The following is a 21,499-nucleotide window of genomic DNA, read 5'->3' as shown; positions in this document are numbered from 1 at the left end:
CGCCAACACAAACACTCAATAGATCATTACAAGCATGGTTAGCAAATTTAAAACAAAGAAGTATAGAACCATGACAAATCGATCTATCGCCACTTAATAGATGCGAGTGTGTATTTTCTCTCACATCTGGATAAGCAAATTCTAGTGACTTGACTACAGCTAGATGGAGGATTTAAGATGATAATGATGCATTTAAGCTAGAAATGATGATGATTAAGCTACAAAATAAGCAAATTAAGCTAGATCTAAGATGCAATTGCCTATAATAACGATGCTTAAATGATAATGCTACTATGAATATGCCTATAGTAACAATGCCTAAGATGCAAATGAGATGGGGTGATTTATGCTCCAACATGGGGGATATTTATAGGATTTCCAAGGCCAGGGGTGAGGTGGCAGGAATCAACGGTCAAGATTGAATCTGAAGATATCAAGGGTGAAATTGGAGGTGGTTGGAGAAAAGGTTGGATGAAAGGACACAATTGGAGGTGGTTGGAGAAGAGGTTGGATGAAAGGGGACACTGTAGTGACAAGTGTCAAGGAGCCTTGCTCATGACAGGACAAGTGTCCAAGAGGGGAGACATGTGGCCCAAGAATGCGATGTGTCTTAAGGGGAGAGTATCCACACCATAGGAGGTTAGGATAAGGAAGTTAGGATGTGCAACCTAATATGGGGTTAATTAAACCCAAGTTTAGATGGAATGGGTTAGGTTTAGGAGTGGTTAGGTTAGATGGTTAGAAGTTAGGAGGCATGTGGGTAATTTGAATTTAAAAATTTAAATAATAGGAAAAGGCTAATTAATTTTCGACAACTCATAAATTGATTTGTTTTAATTAATTAGGGGATTTAGAAGAAATGAATTTGATGGGAAGAATTAATTAATTTGAATTAATTAATCAAAGGGACCATTGAAATGAACATATTAAACAAATCCTTAGATTTATTAATGAGTAGATGAGTGGGATAATTTAATCAAATTGTTAATGAATTCAATTAAATTGGGAAGGAGGATTAACTAAATAACTGCTTATTCAATTAATTATCTTCAGACTATTTTTAGGTGTATACAGATAGTGATTTCCGGCATGAACCTCAATTGGAGGATTAGTGGGAGAACTGTGTCGATGAGTTCAAAGTTTGAAGAAGGTTGTGGTCAAGGTTCATGATTCAACAAATTGTCATGATGGGCTTATCCATGAATGTTTTTGGGGTGCAAGAAGATGGAGATGAAGAAGTAGTTGACGCCGAGTTTGATGAGAAGATATAGGGACATCCTATCCCAAAAATTGATTGAAGTAGGAAAGGGGACGATAGAATTCAGTCCAGAACCTTTAATGTAATCAGAAGAACAAAGAAATGGTTGAAGGATCATCGTTTCAAACTAAAGCCTACTCCTACACCTAAGGATAATAAAGTTGGTCAAACTCGTGCGAATTCCCAAACATATCTTCCTTCTTCTAATGTTGTTGTTGATATTGCAGGTGAAAGGAAACATAGGATGGAGAAGGATAAAAATGCAAGTCTAGGAGAGTCTTCAGTGGGTTCATCTTCCGCCTGTGTTACCAGATCACATAGTAGGAAAAGTAACTAGAAAACCCTAGCAAGTTCACTGGTAGTGGACTTAGATTCTGAGGAGGAAACTCAAGAAGCAATGGATACCCAGATGCAAGATCAACCCCTCATAGATGCTACAGATAGAGGAAAAGAAATCATGCAACCTGAAGATTCCGGGAATACCATGGTTGTTGTTGCCATTAATCAACAATCACCATTACCAAAGGAAACATCCACTGCTCCTAAGTGGTTGAGTGCCTCACTTACTAAAATGAGGAATGTAATTCTTATTTAAATCCCAATGGAGGATATGGTTAGCAAATGACTGGGAAGAACTTCAAAGTCCAAAAGACTCAAAATAGAAACTATGATCGATGTGGATGAGCAAACGAGACACTGGGTTGTAGAGGTAGCTAGACCCCCGAAAAATAAAGAGGTCAAGAATGTTATTGAGAAAGACTATCATTGAAAAGATAGATCTAGGGGCAACTTCTCGGGCTGCTGATGTTAAACACTTGGAATCTTCAACTAAAAGGATTATCATGAGGACTTGGAAGGATGAGAAAGATAAAAATGAGATGAAGTAGATTATAATACAGATGGCTCAATATATCAATGCTATCCAGAATCCAAATCCCCAACCTCTTTCCCAAGTTTCTTTATCATTCGATCCAAAATCACCTTTGAATCAGAAGTTAGTTGATTAGGTTCAAAGGAGTCGAATGATTATAGATGTCTTTAGCAAATGGCTCAAATCAATCACACAAATAGGGAACACGTTATATTTCTGATTTGGTCAAAGTGTTCAAGAATGTGAAATATGTTGGGAAAGAGTTAGAAACAGAGATAGTTGCCTGGGAGAAAGAGAAAAGTAAATGGCTAGCTATGTTAAGGCAGATGAGAGATACACAAAGATATGGGGTAATGAACTTCCTCGTTGAGAAGATGATGCATGGCCTTGATAACAACATACTCTTCATTTGCAAAGAAAACATTGAGTGGATGAACTTAATCATTTAGCAAGGACATGAGGAACTCCTCAAGATTTTAAAAGAATTGAAGGAAGTGACTGACACTATGCAAAAAGACATGAAATGCATAGACCTTCAAGTTCTAAAAGAGGATAAGAAAACACTTGAGGATTCATCACAGATGATCCAAGCTTTCAAAGATCGAATACAACAAATTCAGGAATCAAAGTCCTTGAAAATTGAGGACTTCTCAAAGGTTGCAAGAATCGAATCTATGTTGGTTGTCTGCTTTGATCATTTGGAGATGCATAAGGGTAAAGTCCTATAGGTAGGAAAAAAGAAAGAAGTATGGAAGCAACAAATCTTACATATAGGCCTCCCACATTACCAACTCATTTTAAACTTCTCAATAGCTCACCTAGAATGACAGAACATTCAAAGTACTCCTGCATCACAAGACAGATAGGTTGAAGCCACATCATCTGTTGGAGCCTGATCGTGCCTTCATTGCTCGCGGCTCATGCCACGTTTCTAGTTTAGTTTTTTCTTTTCAGTTTTAAGAAACTAAAATTCTTTAACTTTGGGATAGAGTTATCCTTGTAGACATGGAAATGGAGGGAATAACACAACTAGAGGGAAATTTGAATTCTGCGAATGGAGGTGAAAACGTAGCTGGTTCCTCTGGTTTTGCTGCCTTTGCAGGTCAAGGACAACTTGTCTCTTTGGGACCTATGGTGGATGATGAAGATGGGCGAAAGGATGGGGACCCATGACATCGAGACCCTCCTCTTGACTTTAAAAATACAGAAGATTCTTCAAATTTGGGTCCCGAGATCTTGAACGTTGAGTTGGAAAAGATGACTGAGGTGAAGGTTCTCAAACCCTGGAACAACTTATTTGCAAACAAACCCACTGGTAAATCATCTTTTCCCTCTGTGGAAGATATTTCCGATAGAAAGATAGGCAAATTAGCTATTGCAGTACTGGATGTGGTCATAGACCATAATATTTCTCTAATGGCTTTTTCTCTAGTGGGAAAATTTGTTGGACCAAGACCTAATATTGAAGTCGTTAGGTCTTTTGTGAAGAGAAAATGGAGGTTGAAAGGATAGGTTGATGTCTCAGCCCTATCAAGGGGATTATTTGTCTTTTCCTTCTCCTGTGGGGAAGATTTAGAAATGGCTCTGAGTGGAGGACCCTGGATGCTTGGGAAATCTTCTTTATCCTTAAGAAAATGGTCTCCAAATATGGAGCTCAATGATTCCTTTTTTGAATTAGCTCCGGTTTGGGTGCGATTGCCTGGTTTGCGGCTTGAATTTTGGTTGGAGGATGTGTTCTCAAGCATTGCTAACTCCTTCGGGGAGCTTGTGGCTATAGATTCTTTGACAACAACACGAAAGAGGCTAGTGTATGCAAGGATATGTGTTAATATCTCACAGAATATGGACCTTCCTAGCTCAATCAAAATAAATTCCAAGCTAGGGAAGTGGGAACAAGTTATAGAGTTTGAATCCCTCCCTTTTGTGTGTTTCTCTTGTAATAAAGATAGACATTAGGAAAAGGCTTTTCCTAGTAACCCCAAGAATGCTCAGAAGCATAACAATCATGTTAAATAGATTTGGAAAGAGAAGATGAACAAAAATGAGGAGGGTAGAGCGGAAGGAGGAAGTGGACTTCCTAGTAGCTCAAAAGCTATAACAAAGGATGATAGGAAAGCTAGTCCTTCTAAGGATACTCTTCAAAAGGAAGTTAGAAAGGATGAAGATAATGTATTTGAAGTCAAAATAATCAATGGATTTGAAGTTTTACAGATTTAGGAGGAAGAAAATATAAGTATCGAAGAAATTCTTGAAGATGGTGAGATTGGTGACATAAATGAATCACAACACGAGGCTCCAAAAGATACAGAAAAGGAAAGTAATAAAGTGTGTCCAAAGGAATTTGAAGGTCCAAATGTTATCATTGAAAAAAAGACCCAGTTCAGATCGCCCCAGGTTAACCTTAACTCTCTATTTCAGAGTGTTGGTATGAAACACCCACCTCTTCTCAGAGAAAAGGAGAACCTTGGAATAGTAAGCAATTTGCATATAAAGATGAAGAAGAGAAAGAGATAATAGGAGTGGGAAAAAAGAAAAACAAGAGGACAGGTTGTTCTAATGGGGTTAAAACTAGAACCAGGTCTAAGGTGGATATTGGTCTTTCCAAATCCCCGCAGGGACGTAAAACTATGAAGTTGTTGGCATATGTGCAAGAGTATGATGACATGATGATATTGTATGTTGTCATTGATGTCAATATGCTAAGAAGTGAACCGGTATATTGAAGTTAAGCAACTGGCAAAGAGAATCGATATGGTGGTGTAAACCGGTATATGTGCAATAGGTGAAGCGATATGTTTGTCCAAGTGAACCGATATGTTGAAATGTGAACTGGTACATGGAATGTGGTAGAACTACCAGTTGGTAGTCTTAGCTTCAGGGTTTCCGATTGAAGTGTTCCAAGCCCGTGTGATTCAACCAATGACATTGTGTGATGAGTTAGCATTGTAATGAAGATCAGATCGTGTTGCCACGTCAGCCTTGTGCACATGAAGGATCTTGCATGAAGGAGATTGATCCTATCTACCTCGGGAATGTACGAAGTCCCTGTAAACGGTAGAGAACGCGTGATGGGTTATTGCCTCCATGAAGCAGTGAAGAATGAACGATGGAGAATGTCTTGAGATCTGTTCAAGACCGTTGTATTCAAATGTAAAGTGCTCAATGGTCAGGATTGAACCGATCAATTTCTTAACCTAAATGTTTAGGGTTTAAGGTTTATGCTGCCAACCTATCTGTGTTCTATAAGGTCAATGTTGTGTTTCATGTTGAGGTTGTTGGCAAATGGTGTGTGTGTATCTAAGTGCAGAGATACGCGATTCTCGCTAGACCAGATAAGAGGATCGATACCTGCATAGTGTGGGTGCAGAAGGAAGGAACTAAAGCAGATCTGCATTGGCATTGAGTGCTATTACCAGATCATTGTTATACCTGTTGATCTTTAACTACTTCAATAGTTGGAAAATCCGTTAACTGGGTAGCTTTAACCATCTTGCTGTAAATACTTTAACAAGGTGACTCAAAGCCATTGAGTTCATAAAATCCTCTAACAAGGTAAGCTCTAACAGGGTTTAACCCTTAACGGGGTATTCTAGCCATCCCTTAACTGGGTGATCCCTAACAGGATCAGTTCCTAACAAAACCTATTGTAACAGTCTTTAACTGGACTAGGCTCCTAACAGAGCAGTCTTCTAAAGAGTTCAAAAACAACTTGTGGGTATTCATCCCCATCGTGGTTTTTCCCAGTTGGGTTTCCACATGAAAAATATGTGTTTCATGTGTGATGCCTCTTTCATGTGATGCTTTATTATTTTCTGTCAAGCGGTGAATCATGTTATGCTAGTAAATTATTGTATCTATGATGATAGATTATTTGTTTATGCATAAGGATAAAGTGGAAATGAGGGAGTAGGTTGTATGGAAAGCTAAGTGTTTCTGGTTTATGTCTTTCCCAGTAGCATTGTGTTTAACTGGTAGTAATCTAGTTTAGACCGGTGTTAGTGATTTCCAGTCAAGTTCACTGTTTGCAATCAAACCGGTTAGCAAAAAGTTTTTGTTCCTGTACTGATTCATCCCCCCTCTCAGTACCGGTTTGGTACTCACCATTCATCATTGAGTTATCAATTGGTATCAGAGCATCTTCCAAGTCCTCTGTGTTATAAGCTTAACCGCTTGAGGCAAAGATCCTACACTAATGATGAAGAGGGAAGGTCCAAAGTTTAACAGAGATAAATTTAAAATATGAAAGGATAGAATGAAGATATACATCAGAAGCATGGGTGCTCAACACTGGAGCTATGTTGAGAATGCTTATGTTATCCCTACTAGTATTCTCACCAATGATCAGAAGAGAGAGATTCAGGAGAATGGGCAAGTCATGGAAGCCCTAATCAATAGTTTATGTGACATTGAGTTTATTGATGTTCAAGATAAAGAGAATCCCAAAGAAGTATGGGATGCCCTTGAAAATATCTATGGCGGTGATGAGCATGTGAAACAAGCTAAGGAAGAGAGCCTTAGGGGAAAGTTTGAAGACATGCAGATGGTTGAAGGAGAGACCATTCAACAATATGGAATAAGAATCAAAACTATTGTTGGAGACATCAAGAGTGCAGGTGGTAAAATGGAAGATTCCATTGCTGTTAGCAAATTTTTGAGATCCTTATTACTGGTCTATGCAATAAGGGTTGCTGCTATTCAGGAGTTGAGGTCTATAGACAAGACAAAGGTATCCCTAGACTCCATCATTGCAAAGATAATAACTTATGAGCTAAATAATTGTGATGGCAGTATTTAGAAGACTAAATCAACCTTTAGAGCATTTGCTGCACTATCTAGAAAAGGCAAAGAAGTTAGTACCAACTGTGAACAAAGACAAAGTAGAGAAATGGATGATGACGAGATTCTGATGGAATTTGAAGCTCTTCTTGCCAAGAGACTTCCCAAAGGAACTAGTAAATACAGAGGTAAGATCCCTTTGAAATTCTTTTCTTATAACCAGATAGGACACATTGCTGTAAACTTCCCTAATAGTGATAACAAGGACAAACTGGAAAGGTTCAAGAAGTTCAAAGGAGGAAACCGAAGAAATTGTTTTGTAGCAGTTGATAAAGGTGTCACTGATGAGGAATCAGAAGATGAAGAAAATGAAGATATTGTGTTTGTTGTAGTCAAGGAAGATGTGTCAGACAAGAAGGCTCTTGTCTCCCACTTTGATAATCCCAATGAGTGGATTATTGATAGTGGCTGCTCTCATCATATGACTGGTGACCGGAGTAAGTTTCTATCTTTGGAAGAGTATGATGGTGGTGTTGTCTGTTTTGGTAATGATGGACCTTGTATGGTCAAAGGCAGAGGGTCTATCTCTCTAAATGGAAAGAGCAGTGCTGATAATGTGTATTGGGTGGAAGGTCTAAGACACAATCTTTTGAGTGTTGCCCAGCTGAATGATAGTGGACTCACTCTAGAATTTAAAAATGGAATGTGCAAAATCAAAGGAAAGAATGGTGAACTGATGGCCACCGGTAAGCAGACCAAAGGTAACCTATTTTAGCTAAATGCAAATATCAGTACATGTCTTATGGCTAAGTTTGATGATAGCTGGATTTGGCATAGGAGACTTTGCCATGTAAACTTTGATAACATTGTGAAGGCCAGTAAGACCAAGGCAGTTAGAGGATTACCTGTGCTGAGAAAACCAGAAAATCCTCTGTTTAGAGAGTGTCAACTGGGGAAAATGTCTTCCTCATACTTCAAAGGTAAATCTTTCACTGTAGACAATTTACTTGATCTTGTGCATATTGATTTGTGTGGTCCTATGAAAACTAGGAGTGTGCAGGGAGATAGGTATTTTATGATTCTAACAAATGATTGCTCAAGAATGATGTGGGTCACATTCTTGAAGGACAAATATGAAGCTTTTGGAAAGTTCAAAGCCTTCATAGCATTGGCTGAAAAAGAAAGCGGTAAGAGGATTAAGTGCTTAAGAACTGATCAAGGAGGGGAATTCACTTTTGGTGAATTCAATAAATATTGTGAAGAGAATGGTATCAAGAGGCAACTCTCTGCCCCCTGGACTCCACAAAAGAATGGCTTAGTAGAGAGGAACAACCAGACTATGGATGAAGTGGCTAGATCTATGCTGATCCAAGGAAAAGTTGCTCACACCTTTTGGAGAGAAGCGGTGAGCACTGTAGTCTACACAATGAACTAGGTACTCATCAAGAAAGGTAAGGATAAGACTCCTTATGAGTAATGGACTGGTAAGACACCAGTTCTAAGCTACTTTAGAGTGTTTGGTAGCAAATGTTATATCAAGAGGAGTGAACATCAGAGAAAGTTCGAGGCAAAATGTGATGAGGGAATATTCCTAGGGTATTCCACCAAGAGTAAAGCTCTCAAATGCTTCAACAATAGGACTCAGAGAATTGTTGAAAGCATCAATGTTAGGATTGATGAAAACTCTGGGAAACCTGAGGAAACTGAGCATGAGCAAGTAGGAGATGAACTGGTAGTAACCTTCTGGGAACCGGTTGCAAATCAGCCCAGTACCAGTAATTTTGCTCCTACACCAGTGGATGTTGATGCTGATGAAGATGAGGATGAAGAAGAAAAGCAAGAGGAATCTGTTAAGAACATACCTAGGTATGTCAAACTCAATCATGATCCAAAGCAAACCATAGGAGACAAGGATGCAGGAATCCTTACAAGAAGAAAGGTCAGAGAAAATTCATGTATGATCTTTGAATTTGAGCCTAAATCATTCAAAGAGGCACATAAAGATGAAGATTGGATCAAGGCAATGGAAGAGGAACTTGATCAGATAGAAAAGAATGGTACATGGTCCTTGGTACCTAGACCAGAGCATAAAAATGTCATTGGTACCAAATGGGGTTTAGAAATAAGCTGAATGAAGATGGGATAGTGATAAGAAACAAAGCCAGACTGGTGTGTAAGGGGTATGCTCAAGAAGAAGGAGAAGACTATGGAGAAACCTTTGCTCCAATAGCCAGATTGGAAGGAGTTCGTATGCTTCTTGCATATGCATCTTTTAAAGGATTCAAGGTATACCAAATGGATGTAAAATCTACATTCCTAAATGGAATACTTGAAGAGGAGGTGTATATAGAGCAACCAGATGGGTTTGCGCTATCGAAAAACAGTGACATGGTGTGTAGGCTACATAAAGCCTTGTATGGACTAAAGAAGGCAACCTAGAGCATGGTATGAATGCTTGCACTCCCATCTTGTGAAGATTGGATTTGAAAGAACAAGCGAAGATAGCAATATCTACTTGAAATCAGAAGGAGATCAGATTCCGATCTGTGAAGTATTTGTTGATGACATCATCTTTGGAGGAGATGATGAGATGAGTCATGATTTTGCAGATGAGATGAAAAGGAGTTTTAGATGTCACTTATAGGGGAGATTAAGTTCTTCATTGGAATACAGATTCAACAAATGAAAGATGGAATCTTTATCACTCAGTCCAAGTATGGCAAAGAAGTGTTGAAGAATTTTGGCATGGAAGACAACAAACCGGTTGGTACACCGATGGTGACCGGTTGTAAATTATCAAAAGAGGATGACTCAGTAGTGGTAAATGAGAAGGAATACCAATCAATGATTGGTAAGTTACATTATGTAGTGCATAGCAGACCAGACATTGCACATGCAGTGGGCATTACCGCTTGGTTCTAGAAAAGCCCAAGAGAATCCCACCTGATAGTAGTCAAGCGGATTCTTATATATCTGAAGGGAACTATAGAGTATGGATTGTGGTATCCATACAACAATGACTTCAGTCTCAAAGTGTTTATCGATGCCGATTGGGCTGGTAATGTGGATGACTGGAAGAGCACAACCGGTGGTGCATTCTTCCTCGGTGGTAGACTAGTCTCATGGAGGAGTAAAAAGAAGAGTTGTATCTCTCAGTCTACAACAGAAGCAGAGTATGTTCCAGCTTTTATGAACTGCACCTAGACTATTTGGATGAAGCATGTATTGAATGGCTTCAACGTTCCTGTATCTGAATTGGTAAGTATATTTTGTGACAACACAAGTGCAATTAACATCTCCAAGAATCCAGTTTTGCATGCTAGAACCAAGCACTTTGAGCTCAAGTATCATTTCTTGAGGGTGAAGGTTCAAAACAAGGAGGTTGTATTGGAACATTTTTCCAGTAAGGAGCAGTTAGCATATATATTCACCAAGCCTCTACCAAAGGCTTCATTTACCTATTTGAGAGGTGAATTAGGGGTGCTACCCCTTCAAGAGGTGAACTAAAAGTATGTGCTCCACATCAGTCAGGTATTGCAGTGTCCAAGCTTTTTTAGGATTGATGTGTTGATGGATGCTACTCCTTAGGGGGAGCAACATAGTGGAACAGGAAAGCTTGTGCCTCCACTTTGGCATTGTTGTCAAAGGGGGAGAAGATGTGAAGTGGGGAAGATATTTGCAGCAATAGGGAGAAGATGTGATGCTGAGTGATATCTTTGTATATTGCCATCAATGCCAAAGGGGGAGATTGTTGGCATATGTGTAAGAGTATGATGACATGATGATATTGTATGTTGTCATTGATGTCAATATGCTAAGAAGTGAACCGACATATTGAAGTTAAGCAACTAGCAAAGAGAACCGGTATGGTGGTGTAAACCGATATATGTGCAATAGGTGAAGCGGTATGTTTGTCCAAGTGAACCGGTATGTTGAAATATGAACTGGTACATGGAATATGGTAGAACTACTGGTTGGTAGTCTTAGCTTCAGGGTTTCCGGTTGAAGTGTTCCAAGCTTGTGTGATTCAACCGATGACATCGTGTGATGAGTTAGCATTGTAATGAAGATCAGATCATGTTGCCACGTCAGCCTTATGCGCGTGAAGGATCTTGCATGAAGGAGGTTGATCCTATCTACCGTGGGAATGTGCGAAGTCCCTATAAACGGTGGAGAACGCGTGATGGGTTATTGCCTCCATGAAGCAGTGAAGAACGAACGATGGAGAATATCTTGAGATCTGTTCAAGACCGTTATATTCAAATGCAAAGTGCTCAATGGTCAGGATTGAACCATTCAATTGCTTAACCTAAATGTTTAGGGTTTAAGGTTTATGCTGTTGACCTATCTATGTTCTATAAGGTCAAAGTTGTGTTTCATGTTGAGGTTGTTGGCAAATGGTGCGTGTGTATCTAAGTGTAGAGATACGTGATTCTTGCCAGACCAAATAAGAGGATTGATATTTGCATAGTGTGTGTGCAGAAGGAAGTAACTAAAGCGGATCTGCATTGACATTAAGTGCTATTACTAGATCATTGTAATACCAGTTGATCTTTAACTACTTCAATAGTTGGAAAATCCCTTAACCAGGTAGCTTTAACCAGCTTGCTATAAATCCTTTAACAGGGCGACTCAAAGCCATTGAGTTCATAAAACCCTCTAACAAGGTAACCTCTAACAAGGTTTAACCCTTACCCGGGTATTCTAGCCATCCCTTAACTGCGTGATCCCTAACAGGATTGGTTCCTAATAGAACCTTTTGTAACAGTCTTTAACCGGACTAGGTTCTTAACAAAGCAGACTTCTAAAGAGTTCAAAAATAGCTTGTGGGTGTTCATCCCTACCATGGTTTTTGCCAGTTAGGTTTCCACATGAAAACCGGTTAGGGAAACATTTTTGTGCCTATACTAATTCACCCCCCCTCTTAGTACCGGTTTGGTACTCATCATTCATCATGGAGTTATCAGAAGTGGCATAGGGACCAGGAGAGAAAACAAAATATAGCTGATGGAAGGCAGCGAATCATTCAGGAATCCTGCTCCCAGGTTTCCAAATCAAGGTAATTTCCTGGAACATACGAGGCCTAAATGGTCTCCATAAACAAGATGTGCTAAGGAATTTTATTTGAGATCGTAAGCTGAACATCATCCTGGTTCAGGAAATAAAAATGAATAAGGAAAAAGTTGAAAAATTAAATTTCTTTAAACAGGGGGGTGTTTGTGGTAGTAGTTCTAATGGGGCATCTGGTGGGGTGGCCATATTTTGGAATAAGAAAATTATTGATGGAGATCTGATTGATGAAGATGGTAATATCATTTCTATGAGAGTTAAATGCATTGCTGAAGGACAGGAATGGGTGGTCACCAACATTTATGCTCCAAATTCTAAAGCTGCTAGGAGTAAGTTTTGGGACAAAATCCAACAGAAAAGAGGGTTTTTTTCCCAGGATAGTAGGCTATTGATGGGATATTTCAACACCCTTTTGAAAGAGATTGACAAATTTGGAGGAACTCAAGCTCAATTGGATAACATGATTGATCTTATGGACTTCATCAATGCCAATGCCCTGATTGATGTTGACCTTTCTGGAGCTTCTTACACTTGGTCTAATTGAAGGGATGGAGTAGATCTTATTCGAGTAAGGCTGGATAGATCCCTTATCACTCCTGACTAAGTCCTTAAGTATAGATGCTCTCTGTCTATTATTAATAGAATAGGATCAGACCATTATCCCATTTCTTTTGTTGCTAATTCTATTAAGGGCAAACACTGTTTTCCATTCCGGTTTAAAAAAATGTGGATTTCACGCCCTTCTTTGGAAACTTCCATTGCCAAATGGTGGAATATTACTGTGGATGGATCTTCCATGTTCAAAGTTGCTAAAAAATTAAGAAATACCAAAGACAACATTAAGATTTGGAACAAAAAGGTTTTTGGAGATATTTTTCAATCCAAGAGGAAGCTTAAGGAGGAATTAGAACAGATTCAAAACCCAATTCAGGAAGATGGTTATAAGAAGTTCCCCAAGGCTAAAGAGGATGAGGTTCTAGCCAAATTACACAACACCATATGAAGAGAAGAAATTTATTGGAGGCAGAGATCTAGGGCTATTTGGTTAGAAGCTGGTGATAGAAATACTAAATTCTTTCATATGACATCAATGAAGCATAAAGCAGCTAGTAGAATTTCCAGATTAATTGTTGATGACAAAATTCTTCTCAAAGATGATGACATAGGTGATGAAGCTGTTAGGTTATTCTCTAACCTCTCGACAGGTAGCAAGGAAATTGACATTGTTAAGTAGCAAGATCTAGTTGATAATATTCCTAAGATTATTGGACCTAGTTAGAATAAGATATTATTTGCTATCCCTTCAGTTGATGAAATTAAAAAAGTTGTTTTCTCCTTTCAAGGGGATAAGGCTCTAGGCTCGGATGGCTTCCCAATGTTTTTCTTTTAGGAATATTGGCACATTGTTGGGGATGATATGACCAATGTTGTCAAATAATTCTTTGGATCTAGAAGAATTCTTAAAGAAATCAACTCTACTTTCATTTCTTTAATTCCTAAGGTGGCTGGAGTTGATTCTATGGGTAAGTTTAGGCCAATAAGTCTTTGTAATTCTTTTTACAAGATAATCTCAAAATTCCTTACTTCTAGATTGCCGATTGTTCTTCCCCTTGTTATCTCTGAGGAGCAAAAAGGATTTGTCCCAGGTAGGCATATTTTGGATTCTATAATTCTTGTGCATGAGAATATCCACTCTCTTATTGCTGCAAACAAAGAGGGATTTCTCATAAAGCTAGATTTGGCAAAAGCCTATGATAGGGTTGAATGGTAGGTTCTTTTTAGGATCATTGAGGCCTTTGGATTTGATGAGAAGGTTATTAAAATCACTAGAGAGTTGATATCTACACCAAATTTTTCTATTCTTATTAATGGATCTCCGTCCAGATTTTTTAAATCTTCAAGGGGACTTAGGCAAGGAGATCCTATTTTGCCTATTCTTTTCACTATTTTGGCGAAATGTTTGAGCAGATTGATTCAAAAGTTGAAAAAGAATAGAACCATCAAAGGGTTGCAACCCTCTTCTGCTAATGTCTTCTGCACACATCAACAATTTGTTGATGATACAATATTGTTGGGGTATTCTTCTGTTAGTGAAGCTTCTTCCTTCAAAGGTGCTCTTAGATCTTATTCCCTTACTACTGGACACCAGGTTAATTGGGAGAAATCTGCTATTTACTTCATCAATACCCCATTATTGAGGCAGTAGAGGATCGCTAACATAATTAGCTGTAGGGTTGAGCTGCTCCCCTCTACTTATTTGGGTCTCCCTCTTGGTTTGGCTCCTCCAAACTCTTTCTAGAATTATTTCATTGATAAGCTCAACAAAAAATTGGCAGGTTGGAAAGGCTCTATGCTATCACAAGTTGGTAAGCTTCAACTTCTTCAAGCCACTCTTCATAATCTACCTATTTATGCTCTTAGCTTGTTTAGTATACCACTCAATTTTTTTGAAGCTTTAGAAAGAATTTAGAAAAGATTTCTTTGGTCTGGTGTGGAAGATAAGAAAAGGATTTCTTTGGTTGCCTGGGATAAAGTCTATTCTCCTAAAAGAAACGGGGGGTTAGGTATTAAATCTATCAAACCTTTCAACAAAGCTTTGTTAGCTAAACAAATTTGGAGGGCATATGGTATTAAGAAATATTGGACTAGGGTGTGGTTTGATAAATACATACATAATCAGCCCATTCATTCTCTTCTCTATTCTGAAGATATCCCTGCTGGATCTTTTATATGGAATAGTATGATCAAATCTATTAAAGTTGCTAAAGCTGGAGTTGGATGGGTCCTTGGAAAAGGTAATAAAATCAGATTTTGGGAGGATGTCTCGATTAAAGATGAGCCTCTTTTTAACTAGGATTGCAACCATTTCATGGAAGAATGTAAAAGGAGGTATGGCTCTATGGTCTGTAATTATTGGAAGGAGAATAAATGGGTTAGACTTGATGCAGTTTATGCTGGATTTTCATTGCTCCAACATGATTTGCTGTCTTTTTTTGTCAGCAAAGATTCTGATGATGTTTTCCTATGGAAGAGTAATCCTAGGGGTAATTTTATTGTTGCCTCTACTTATAAAAAAATTGCTACTCAGGCTTGCAACCCTATATGGACTAAAGTTTGGAATAGATTCCTCATTCCTAAAGTTAACATGTTTGTTTGGCTTGCAAGTCACAACAAGATACTTACCATTGATAACCTAGTAACCTGGTTCGAAGAGGATTCATGATTCCTAATAGGTGTGAGTTATGTTAGAAAGAGGCCGAGTCTATGGATCATTTGTTTATTCATTGTTCTTTTACCTGGGAGATCTGGGGTAAAGTGTGGATGCAATGGAAAGTTGATTGGGTAATGCAGAATAGTTTTAAGGAAGTCATCTGGCAATGGATTTTCCCTACCAAGCTTCCCATGATTAAGACCCTCTGGTCCTTTGTCCTTCCTATGACCTATTGGCATATCTGGAAAGAGAGAAACAATAGAATTTTTAGGGAGACTAAGTGTTCTTCTCAGGTGGTTTTTGAAAAGATTTGTTGGGCTATTAAAGAAAACATCAACACCATTCACAAAAGTAACAAGAAGTGTAGTTATATTAACATAACTGATAATGAGAAAATCATCCTAACTGAATGAAATTTGATACACAAGGTCTGAAAATCTGATATGAAGAGAAGAAGAGATAATGTTGTGTGGAGGTTCCCTCTTCATGATTGGGTTAAGGTGAACTTTGATGGTGCAGCTAAAGGAAATCCTGGGAATGCTGGAGGGGGAGGGGTCATCAGAAACTCTTATGGATTTTGTGTTGCTATGATTACCTCTCCCTTTGGAGTTTAAAACAACCATGTGGTAGAAGCTCTGGCAATGTTAAAATGCCTTCAGCTTGCTCAGAGTTATAATTTTAAAAGAATTTGGCTGGAGGGGGATTCGCTCAATATAATTCAGGCTATTAAAGGTATTAGTTCCCCTTCTTGGAACATCCAAAATATCATTGATAATGCTAAAAAATTGTTAGATGCCTATGATAGTGTGATTATTACCCATACCTTTAGGGAAGGTAACAGAGTAGCCAATTTGTTAGCCAATGAGGGGGTCATTTTAGTGGAGGATGCTAAGTATATCGGAGAATTATCATGTAAGAACGGAGTCCGAGAGCAATTATTTTTTGACAGAGTCCATGGTACATGTTAATTTAATTATTACCTTTCTGGGTTTGGACTTCAATGATAGATATTGGCGTGAGGCGGATTGTCAGTTGATTATCCATCTCAGGCGTTGTGATAATGAGTACCGGTGTGACGGGCCTTATCATATTAAGTGTTGGGCTATTTTGAATGTTTTAAAAGACTACTTGAATAACAAGAAAATCACCTTGTTTTTCGATTCCAACATCTTGTTTCTTTAGTATTTGGTCAGTTTGCACTCTTTTGAGGGTTTCAACTTGAACAACCATCACATTATGGGGGGAAATCTTAACCGCAATGAGCTTTCCAGCTGTGATAGCTGGAAAAGTGAAAGGAAAATATGGCAAAGGTTGCACAAATATGGCTTCACCGATTACATGGAGAAACTGTACGGGAGCAAGAAGTTTGTTTCTCGTGGTTTTGCCAAGGGCTAGAATAAACAAATAAAGTTACTCTGTTTGGCCAGACATGGAAGTTGGATGAAGATTTGGTGGCGGAGGTAACCAACTTGTAGAAGGATGGCATCAAATTCTATAGAGATTGAAAGTTCTCAGTGGAAGCTATGAAGAATTTCCCCAAAAATGAAGAAGAAAGGACTCGGATCGCAAAAAAGGATAATGCTTCCTATTATCTCCCTAACTAGGTAAAATCTTTCTGGCAGAAAATATTGAAAGTATTAATGGAGTACCTTACGGTTGATGGACGGTTTTCAAAAGTTTAAAATTACCATTTTGTTATCCTTAACCATTTTTGCCATGGATCTAAGATATCGTTGCCCTTCTACTTGGCCTCTTCCCTTTACAATAGCCTGGCCGACCATGCCAAGAAACCTAATTCCTACCCCATTGCTCACCAAGGCCTTATTTTGTTAATATATGAGAATCTGAAGGGTAAAGCTAAGGCTAATAGGGATGATCCCTTTATAGAGAATGCCCACATTTCTGAGGATTATGATGGCTCTGATTCTGATGAAGATTCTTCTTATCTTCCTTTGAATAAGAAATCGAGGGTTAGTGATGAAGCTAAAGAAGACACTAAAGAGAATGCTGGTTCTGAGCAAGAGCAAGAGAAGGAGGTGGAAGAAGAGGCAGAGAATGAGCAAGAGAAGTAGGTTGAGGGTGAGTAAGGGGATGAGCAGAGAGAAGAGGATGTTGAAGAGTTAGAAGCGAAGGATAATCCCTATGTCTCGGATAACAGGGATGATGTTCAGCATATCATGGAGGAGGGAAACCCTAGGTTTGTAGACTGTGCCCCGGATTTGGAGAACATGAAATCCATTCTGAATGCTGCCAGAAATAGCACCTTGGAAATGTTCAATTTTCAGAAATGGGTGATTGATAACATCACTAGCATTTAGGATAAATAGAGAGAGCTGAATTTTAAAATTGAAAATTTGATTAAGGATATCAACATTAAAGGCAAGGAGGATAATGCAGAGGATACTAGTGCTGCAGAGGATGAAAAAGAAATTCCAAACTGGATGGAAAGAGATATTATAAAGGGAGATTTGAAGCACCTTGAGGATGTGGTGAGGATTATCAAAGAAAAGGGCGAGGTTGATAATGGTCTGATAAGAAATCGGATTCAAAAAAACTAAGAATGCTTTGAAGAAATTCATGGAGCATAGTCTGGTTGTGTTGAAGGTGTCCTCTCAAAATATGAATGGATTGGTTGCTTGCTTGGAGAAGAACAAGAAGAATAAAGAAATGGTGATTATTGATGATGAGCCAACTTCTAGTTCTATTCTACACTCCTCCAGACGCAGAACCAGGCAAAATGCAAGAGAGTTGGAGTTGAAGACCAAAGGCAATCAACAGATGCAGGAAAACAAAGAATTGAAAGAGGCAACTAATGCGATGATAATGATGGTCAAGGATGCAGAAGAGACTATAAAGATTTTCATCTGAAATGTAATTTGGTTTGAGGTTGCCAGTCTCTCACTGACCTTGAGTTGTTCTTTTCTTCAGCTGCTATTCTTTTTACTATTCTTTTGTATCCTTTCTCTCTTTATTCTATTTTATCTAGTTTCTCTTTTGCTTATCTCTTCATTATGTAAGCGGGTTTCAAGTCCCTTAAAACCTGATTTTCCTTAATCAAAAACTTTGGAATAGAGTTAATCATTTAACTCTAGTTTTATTTGTAACAAACTATCATAGCCTGAGGGCTATTTATATGGTTCGAAAAGTCTTTTTAAAGGTCCAAAAAAATTTGATTGAAAGGAACAAACTTAGTTTTCTTTGGATTTTTCAGGATAGACGATTATGGTATTTGAATGAAATAATATTTTGATTTGATCTTCAAATCTGTGTGTTTGAAAGATTAGCAATCTTTGTTGGGATATATGTTTATGTGCTGAATATGGTTTCTTCATTACTAGCTCTTTCTTAGTCTGTGGATTCATTGATTCTCTTTGTTTAAATAGTAATTCATTGTTGTTTAAATGAGTTTGATCCCCCTTGTCCGGTGAGGCATGAGTGAGAATCGATCAATATTTTCATTACTTTGAGTATTATGGGTGAAATAAATTTTATGTTGAATGAATACGTACAAAGGTAAAGTCTGTGAGCTTTACACTTATTAATCAATATTTTGGAGCCTTCTTTTGTGTTGACAAATGAATGTGAAAGCCTTTCTCGCTTTCTGGTAAAAAGTGTGTTTATTTCTTGAGTAATCTGCATAAAAATTTATTGAACATCTTACGAGGAGCTGCACTCTTATGCAGAGGGTAAACCAAAACTTGGTTCACCCAATTGTTGGTACATTTGCTTTTTCATGAAGGGTATGCATGAGTCATTATTTTAAAAACATATAAAAATCAAAGAAAAGGCAAATCTGTTAAGCAACAGATTTTTGGGGACTCTGCTAGGGAGTCGAATAATAAGATTGGTCACCTGGTTACATGATACAACGAATTGGATTGTCAATCTTTAAGAATATTTTTAGTGCCATTAAAATTTTGCATTGTAGACAGGTTGGAGCCAAGAAGATATACTAGGTCTCAAAGGTGTGAAGGAATAGTTGACTCTATTTTTCAAGAATTACAAAACTTAAATTTTTAGCTGTCCTTTTCACCTAAGAGATGAGCAAGAAGTATACCTCCTTCTCCATCTCCTATACTCCGTGTATCCTCAGTTTGTCAAGCCCTAACTTTGCATGGTGTTTCCTTACCCAGTGTAATCAACCCAACACCTCTCAATATCATTATTCTAATGACAACAAATAATCCTTGAGGTGTCGGAGTAGGTCTGTTGAATCTAGGCTTAAATCTGAATGCTTTACCCAAAAGAGCGAGAGATCACTTGCCAAAATTTAGTGGTGATGGGAAGATCACTGTTGATGAATACTTGAATGCATTTAATGTTGCTTGTGGCATAATATCTTTTCAGCATGAAGATGTTGCAGTAAGGCTATTTGTACAAACATTAACTGGAATGACTGCAGATTGGTTTTATCACTTGCCAAATAGTGTAATAACAAACTGGCAAGATTTGAAAACTAGGTTTGAAGCAAGGTTCAAGGTAACAGAAGATGAGCACTCTCTTTTGGCTCAATTAACCCAGTTAAAAAAAGAAATTCTAGAATCTATGAGAGATTTCGTGGGTAAATTTGATAAAATTATTCATAAAATTCCCGCAAATCAGAAACACTCAGATGATAATTTGAAATGTTTTTTTTTTATAAATTCTATGCCCTTAGAGATAGGTTTCTTGATTCGCAGACAAAGAGTTGCAATTCTGAGTGATGTTAAAATACTTGCCGTTGAGTTGGAAGATGACTTGATCACTGCAGGAAAATAGAAGAGAGAAGTACAAGTGCCCAATGCACAACCTTCTACTTCTTCAGACTCTGTAATTCAGAGATTGATGAATGATGTAATAACACTCAAAAGATAGTTACTCAAAGCTAGTACATCTTATTCATCACCTTACCAAGACATACCAAGGAGGAATACAAATCAGTCTATGGGAATTTGAAATAAAGCTTTGCAATTACCCTTGACCCAACAAAGATTGACAATTGAAGCTCCACCACCAAAGGGGAATATGTGTGTTTTTCATCTTACAAATGATCATGATGGTAATTCTTGTCCTGAAATGGTGCGTTATGCTCAGCTAATTATTTCTAAAGAGATTTTAAATGAATTAAGTGAAGAAGAATCTTTTAGGCAACCTGGCGACTTTGAAATCCACTTCCTGGAGTATGAGTCAGATTCAGAAAGAGGAGGTGATATTTTGGTTACCTTGGAGGATCCTTCATGTGTTGTGTTGACAAGGAATCAACAGAATGTAAAACCTCAGGGTGCTTCTTCATCCTCTGCTGTGGATTCTAAAGGTAAAAATATTTTTTCTAGGTTTCATAATAATGATCATAAGCCTCAAGAACCCCAGTTGATAAAATTTGTAGAGATAGAAGGTTCATTTGATATTGTAGAGTTTTGTAAATCCTCCCAGATTTAAATTACACCAGCTGAGTACCTTAAATTAAATCCTAAAGAACTAGATAGGCTAGTTAAGTTTGTAAAAGGAAATAATGTATTACAAGCTAACGGGGTACAATAGTCAGTTAATGCTAGATTGTCTTTCGAAGGTGATGTGTCAACCCATCCTATTACTCATGAAGCTATCCCTGAAATAATAGCCCTTCAAACTGATGATACATTTATCTATCCTTAAGTCAAAATTTGAGCCTTTTTATATATCATTGTTCATAAATGATCATATATTAAACAACTGTATTATAGACTCAGGTGCGTCAGATAATATTATGCCATCTGCAGTAGCTAAGGTGTTGGGATTATCCTTAACAAAAAACTTTGGCAGATGTTATTCAATGGAATCCAAGCGAATACCCCTATTAGGATAGTTCAAAGATGCTCAAGTAGTCCTTGTTTCTCATCCGAATAAAAGAATCAAGCTAACTATTTTAATAGCTGATATCCCTGCAAGCTATGACATGTTACTAACTCATACATTCTGTAGAGACTTAGGGGGTGAGATAAAGATGGATTGGTCTCAAGCCACTATTCCCATAAGAAAACAACGAGTCATTTTGTAGCCTGAACCTAAATCTAAGTTCACCGTTTTTCCCTCTGATGATCCAAAGGCTCAAATTTTGTATCATGAATGTCAATTTCAAAATTACATGATTTTATCTAATAATGAAGCTGCTGAAAATTTGTCACAACCAGAGGTAGAGGAAAATCTATGGCTGATGAAATTTGATGGGAGTTGTGCAACATCGGGTTCTAGTGCAAGGGTAGTTCTTATTCCTCCCTTTGGTATTCACATTCCTTTTTCTTTTAGACTGGAATTCAAGAACATAAACAATACTGCTGAGTATGAAGCTTTGTTG

Source organism: Cryptomeria japonica, chromosome 7, assembly GCF_030272615.1.
Source record: "Cryptomeria japonica chromosome 7, Sugi_1.0, whole genome shotgun sequence".
NCBI classification, from domain to species: Eukaryota; Viridiplantae; Streptophyta; class Pinopsida; order Cupressales; family Cupressaceae; genus Cryptomeria; species Cryptomeria japonica.
Note: the sequence above shows the minus strand (reverse complement) of the source record.